The sequence below is a fragment of the Corvus hawaiiensis genome, chromosome 30 (assembly GCF_020740725.1).
Source record: "Corvus hawaiiensis isolate bCorHaw1 chromosome 30, bCorHaw1.pri.cur, whole genome shotgun sequence".
NCBI lineage: Eukaryota > Metazoa > Chordata > Aves > Passeriformes > Corvidae > Corvus > Corvus hawaiiensis.
In genome coordinates, this window is record NC_063242.1 from 14,624,598 (window position 1) to 14,631,568 (window position 6,971).

Genomic DNA, 6,971 nt, shown 5'->3' on the forward strand with positions numbered 1-6,971 from the left:
GCCACCATGGTCCTCTGGGTGCCAAGAAAAACCCTGGTACTCCCTGACATTTTAGCTTGCATGACACATACAGGAAGGTAGAACTATTAAGGGGGAGGTAGGGTGTAAAAAGATAGAGACAGCCAATGGGTTCACCATTACCTTCCCAAAGAAATATTCTGCTGTACCTCAAACCCTGCAATTTTGTTTGAACAGACAGTTTCTCAAGCTTGCACAGAAACCCACTAAACTCACAGAGGGTGAGATTAAGGCCCCCAGCTGATCAAGTCACAAGGTCAGCAGGGAGTCTGAATTTCCATCTTACAGAATGAAGAAAAGTGAGAGACACCCAACACCTGCACAAACCTCAAATAATAAGAACAATTGAAATATCTTGACATCTCAGATAATGCTGGAGATCTATTGCTCTGGGGACTTTTACCCACTAAACTATAGCAAAGGATTACAGCAGAAGAAGGAAAGAAAGCACAGGATGCTTGGTTCCTTGCAGCTGCACAGCACCTGTGAGTAGCTCACCATGTCCCTACCTACAGCAATCAAGACTTGAGGACAACCAAGCTACCATCAGCCTGTATACTGAAAAACACCCAAACCCTTGCTGTTTTAAAATCAGAGAAAAAGAAGTGCCCCCAACCTCCAAATCATGGCTTGTCAATAAACATAAATTATTTTAATAATAGTTAATGATTTCTTATAGACATGATGATCTCACCCTTTCCTAGCATTCCAAGATTAGACAATTTTTTCCTGGAACATAAGTACATTTGGATTGCTCCACATCTGTCCAATAGCTTTTTGTTCCTATAAGCATCACCACTCACTTTTCTCCATTAAAGGTTTGTTTTATCCTGTGAGTTACCTTGTAATTCAGCGGCATAAGATTCCCTTTCTTCCGTATCACATGGCCCACAGAAGAAAGGCATGGAACACAGTGACAGTGTTCAGGCAATTTCCACAGAAGCTCTAGCTAATAATATTGGTATTGGTAAATAATAATACTGATATTGGAATGTGCTGCCCAGGGAGGTGGTGGGATCAACGTCCCTGGAGGTGTGTAAGGAAACACAGGACACGGCACTTAGTGCCACGTTCTATTTGACATGATAATGTTTGGTCACAGGTTGGACTCAACGACCTCAGAGGTCTTTTACAACCTCATTGATTTTGTGATTCTGCAAAATATTTATTTTATTTGCGAGTTTAAAGTAAAAAAAAAAAACCCAAAACCTTCCATTTCTTATCTGATACACAGTCTTTAGGCAAAAAAAACCAAACAAAAAAACCCCACCAAAACAAAAAACCCAACCAAACAAGACTGAATATTATCAATGGTACCTCGAGAGCCTGACAGGAACTAGAATGAAGAACTGAGCAACTGAGCCTGGCATTCTCTCATTCCTTGCCCTTCCTTTGTTGCCTGCTGTCACCTGTGCAGCGCGAGTTTCCGCGCTCCATCCCCATCGGTGGCTGCCTGGCGCTGGCAGGGAAGGCAGGGAACGCGTTATCCTGACGAGCAGCCAGGCAGCCTCGGCGGGGCCGGCACCGGCGGAGCAACTCCCGAGGCTGCAGGGAGCAGCCGAAATTCCCGACACTGAGGCGGGGCGTGTGTGTTATGTGCGTGTGTGTGTGTCTGTGCGTTATGTGTGCTGTATGCTTATGTGTGTGTACACTGCCATGCCGCGCTCGGCACCCGCGCCCCGCTCGCCCGTGCTGCTTCCCTACCTTCCCCGCACATTCCCAGCCCTGCCTCCCGCGGGAACCTCCCGTAGGCGGCGGGCCCCCCACACCCTCCCGGGCGGCGGGGCAGGGGCCAGGCTCGGCGGGCCAGGCGGTGACAGCGGCGGCCATGGCTCCCGCCGCGGCGCTGACGGGCTGACAGCGGCGGCCGGACGAAGCCGGGCGGGAGGCGCGGTGCCCGCAGCTCGGGGGAACACGGCGGCAGCGGTGACGCCGCCGAGGCGGGCACCGGGTGGGCGCTCCCCGGGCTCAGGGACAAGGGGGCGGCACCCCGCGGGCACCGGGTGGGGCCGGGGGGGGTCCCCGCCGCGCCGGGAAGGTGCGCTCCAGTCCTTACCTTCTCCCGGGAGCGCGGCAGCGGGACACGTCCTCCTCCTCCTGTCTCTGTGGACGGCGCGGCCGCGGGGAATCGGGCAGGGCAGCGGCTGCCGCCCGCACTGCCCACAGGCTGGGGCTCAGCCGCAGCTCCGGGCGCTGGGGCTGCCGGGGATTGCAAACACCCCGCCCGCCCTTCTTCCTTCCTCCTCTCCCTCCCTCCCTCCCTGCTCGCTTGCTTGCTTGCTTGCTTGCTTGCTTGCTTGCTTGCTTCCCTCCCTCTCTCTCCCTCCCTCCCTCTCTCTCTCCCTCCCTCCCTCCTTTCCTCACACCCCGCGCCGCCGCTCGGCTCCCCCCGCCCCCCTCCCAGAGGCGCTCCCATTGGCCGCGCGCCGCCCACGTGGGCCTCGCGCAGGGCACGGGACGCGGGCGAGCGGTGCCGCTGCCAACGACACAGCGCTCGGGGCGGGAGGGGACACCGCGCCTCTGCTCTCCGTTCTCAGTGCCGTCCCCATCCCGAAGGACACGGGCACGCAGGGCGACGGGAAATAACGGGCTCGCGGGGTGCCCCAGACGGACGGGGCTGGGACGGGGAATAGGGCGCGAGCATTGCGCATGCGCGGGGGCGGGGGGGGGAGGTGCTGGGGGCAGCCGCGCATCCTCTTGGGCTGCGGCCGCTGGAACCTTCTGGAAATGGCGGTGGAGGCCCCGGCTGGTCACGGGGCGAGGTGGCGGACGAGAGCTTTTCCGGTCCCCGCCGCGGGACGAGAGCCGATCTAGAGCCACCAGCGCGCCCCGCCTCGCCCCGTCCTGCCGCTGCCGCCCCCTCCCCGGGGAGGGCTTTTTCCGGCGGTGATGGCGCAGTGAGTTTTAACTATCTGGCGCAGTGCGCGTGCGCGGCGGGTGCAGCCCATCCCATTCCATCCCTCACCGGGCACTAGCGGGAACCGAGGGGCTGCGGCTAAAGGCCCTGCAGTGTTTGGGAGAAGCCCCCGGACGCAGGTGCGTGTGGCGCGGTGCCGGAAAGCCCGGGGTGGCCGTTCGCCTTCGGGAAAGGCTGTGGGATGCCGATGCTGCCGCCCCGGGGGTCTGGTCAGTGCTGTATCCCCGCCCGTCCGCCACTCAGGCACAATCCTCATCCGCCCGCCGCTCTTTCCCGGCGGAGACAGGCAAGGAGCTGTAGGACAAGACAGCTTCTAGGTTTCCAAACTAGTTTTTTGGGGGTACCCTGCTTGCACAAATAAACCAGACGTCATATAAAGACATCCAAGGTGTTTCGGAGATGACTGGCGATGTAGCCCAAGTTGCAGCCTTGGAAACGGGTCATTCCTCTGCACTCGTGAAAGGTTTTGCATCTGCTTGTAACAATAATAGTACGTGGCAGAACTTAACCTGTCTGGTGCTGTACTCGTGGGTTCTCGATTAATGCTCTCCAGATCGCTTCTGGGAGGTGCTGAAGGGCTGCCAGGTGTGTAGTATTTTGACAAAGCAGCTAAACAAAGCCCTTTAGCGTAGTCTTAATTGCCGTGGTTACTCTGCTATTGGATTACTTTCATGTGTTACTGTGTAGAAATTCCTTAATATTTCCTGTTCATCAGAAAAGTGATTTTTTCTTTCCCAGAACCAAAAGATTGCTTTGACTGAGGCCACCTATTGTGTGGACTTGCCGTATATTCTGATCCCCACCCATGATGTACCAGCATGGGTAGAGGATGGCATCACAAATCTCCCATTACTCCCATGCTGCACGGCTTACTGTTCAGACAAACTTCTCTGATTTGCTTTCACAATCTTCCTGTACAAATGCTGGTAAAGATCATTTGTGTTGAAAAGCAACTGCCTTCACTTTCATTTGATTCTGTTAGTGTACAGTGAGTACTGTCTGGTGGTCAGGAACAGCTCTGCCAGCATCAGTGACCATGTAACAAAGGGAGTTGCCTTCATGTTCTTTTGTGTTAGGTTGATGGCAGAGGCTATCACTAGAAGTGGCAAGCTCCTTGAAGAGTAGACAGCCTGTGGAATGTCAGCATAAGTGGAGTAAGAGCAGTTTCCAAAGGCAGAATAATTTTTCTTCTCATGGTATTATACAGGGATTCACACTGTAGAACATGACAGGCTACAGATGTGGCTTGCATTGTGATACTGCATTTTGATCCTTGTGCATGAGTAGTGTGCAGTTCCAGGAGTTTGGTGTGTGTAAGGTGTTCACAACCAGCAGCTGAGATAACAGGGAAGGAGTCTCATGAGCAATATCTGCAGCAGCAGCTGTTAAGATTTGATAATAATATCTATCAGTAACTGGAAAAAATACAGCTCCTTAAGCCTTTTATAAGAACTACTATTTGGACTAATAAAAGCATCAGTCATTTGACTGCTAATTGCTACCCCTTCATTTGTTTCTTCCCCTTGGTTCCAGCAGCCCCTCCCTTTTATATCTAGCACAGCTGCAAGATGCTTTTGTAGCTGCACGCTGTTGGTGTGCACAGTACTTGATCTGCCCTCCCCAGGGGAACATCCTGTGGTAGGAGCTCTGTGAACTACTGGTCTTAAAACAAACAGGTCCAGCATCTGGTTGAACTGTGTCATTGCTGAATTCAGTCTAGTAACTGAAGGATTGAAAATTTCAGACTGCAGTACAAAAATCTGACATAAGAACTTGCAGGGTACCACGCAGGTGAAAGCACGTGCACCAGCCACTAGGAGGTAACTGGCAGGTCAGCCCATGGGGCCAGCAAACATCCTGCACAGGTGGAATGGGATTTCACTGCTTCTTCCAATTTAATGACAGAACACTGTTCCAGATAACATTTTTCTAGCAGTGGTGGTCATGGAAATCCTTTCTGTTATCCAACATCAAACACATCATTGGGTATCTAGAATTTCCTATTGCTCCACACTTCCTTCTGTCTTCACCAAAGGAAAGAACCATCTCCTCCCACTCTCGCAGTCCAGTGGATTCTTTGGATTTCTTCTGCTTCTGTGTCCTCAATCACATTTCCTTTCTCAAGACTACCTATTTTAAAATCTTCTCAAGGTAGTCTTTTTTTTATCCCCTCTCCCCTGTTGCTTTTACTTCTTTATCCTCCACTTTTAGAGAACTAATACAGTATGTGAGTTCTTTAATTTTTCCCTCATTGAAGGAGAGGCAAAAAAGACCACTGACAACACAGAATCACTTCTGTTGGTGTTACAGTACCAGTTTCAGGAATGTGTTGACTGTTGCTGTAGCTGACTCATTTTTTGCTTAACTCACCACCCAGTACTCTTACAACCCAGGATATTAACCGGTCGATTGAAACTGCAGAATTACAAGTGTGTAATTATTTGACAGGTTAGTGCTACTGCCTAGAATTAATATTAGTGACCCTCTGCTATTGAGGATAATGAAAATTATGGCATGTTAATGTTTGTTACCAAAAATGTCCCACTAGTAGTAAAATACGCTTTTTTTTTACTACTAGTAAAAGCAAGCACAAGACATTATCTACAGCTATTCAAAAACACAGAAAAGAGAACTCTTGCACAGAACAGAATTCTTGCACTTCTGGAACTCTTTCATAATGATGACCTTTTTAATTCTCATCACAATCCTGTGTACAGTTACCACTGTGAAAATAATTTATTGTATAGAGTAAACAGCTACAAATAATGCAGAATATGTATTTCTAGTTGAGATGTTTGAAATGTTCAAATTTCAAAAAAACCTGAAATAATGCAAGATGTGAATTTTTTTTAACCATTTATCTTAATATTATTGCCCAAACTTTTCTGAGGAGAAACCAGACCATAAAGCCTCATATAATTGATGAATGAAGTGGGTAACATGAGAGAGAAGAGTAATGGTTATTTTCTTATTTCTCTTCAATTATTTCAGTCCTGTAGCTGCCCTACAATATTCAGTTTAAAGAGTGATGTATCAGATTTGTGCCATGCAGTTGGGATAATGTAAATTACCCTATTCTAGTCAAGGGATTGGCAGACTCTTACATGTTGCACCAAAATGACTGACAGCTTGTCTGTGGAACATCACAAACAGTCTCCAATAAATGGGAAACTGTTGAGGTCCACGTTCTGCTCATGAGACAGACATTGAAATTGTCATGTGCAGATGGAATGAATTGGGGAGAAAAGTGGGATAAGGCCACAAATTTTGTCTGGCTTTACAAATGGGCAGAATCTGACATTCTAGAGCTTTGTTTTGCATACTTGGAAGTGTCAAGCTTGGCAGGTCCAAAACTATGTTTCCCTTCAACACCATTATGCAATCCCAAGGGATTTCAGTTACATACAAAACCATGAATAACTGTAGCACAGAATAGCTCCACAATGCATGGAACATCCTCACTTGTATTCAACATAACACTTAAAACCAGTTGCCTCCTTTCACACCAGGTTAGAATAAGGTAAGGCTGTATGAACCAGAACAGCTTTGTTGTTATAATTGAACAAACAGCTCAGTCAGACTGGGATACTGAGTCTGTCTTTGCATCGAGATGTGATATGCCATCTGCCTCATTTCATGTCTCTAGAGAAGTGCCACATAGTGCCAGATGCCTGGCCTGCTACAAGGCCTGTGGCTATTACAAACATGGAGTGACCTTTCAGAAAAGCATTCAGGAACTTTAAATGACAGGTAAGATTTCAACCCATGTACTGTTTTCTCCTGTGCACTATGTTCTATACTACTTCTACACAAGGGGTTTTTTTCATGCTTGTTTGGAAACTGCTTCGCTCAGGAGTTGTATGTATTTATTGAATTTACTTTTCCCTTTGTATGCAATTCAATTATTTCATTTTATAAATATAGTAACATAGCAAGTTTTTCAAACAAATGATTTGCAGATATATTATGTTCCCAGAACTACCAACAGTAATACTGCTTTTTTAACGGTATGTGAAGGAACTTCACAGAGCCTATT

General features: G+C 48.8%; 1 protein-coding gene and 1 long non-coding RNA gene across 2 annotated transcripts in view; one reads left to right on the plus strand and one right to left on the minus strand.

Moving 5' to 3' along the window:
* Positions 1–2,261, minus strand: part of ANKRD12 (ankyrin repeat domain 12) — a 59,494-nt gene extending 57,233 nt beyond the window's left edge. Inside the window, exon 1 of the mRNA XM_048289578.1 lies at positions 2,075–2,261. The gene's annotated coding sequence lies outside the window, so the exon portion shown is untranslated. The remainder of the gene's footprint in view (positions 1–2,074) is intronic.
* A 426-nt stretch (positions 2,262–2,687) lies between these two features.
* The window catches only part of LOC125318516, a 29,331-nt gene continuing 25,047 nt past the window's right edge, over positions 2,688–6,971 (plus strand). The window contains exon 1 of the long non-coding RNA XR_007200404.1: positions 2,688–3,054. This is a non-coding gene — a long non-coding RNA (uncharacterized LOC125318516). The remainder of the gene's footprint in view (positions 3,055–6,971) is intronic.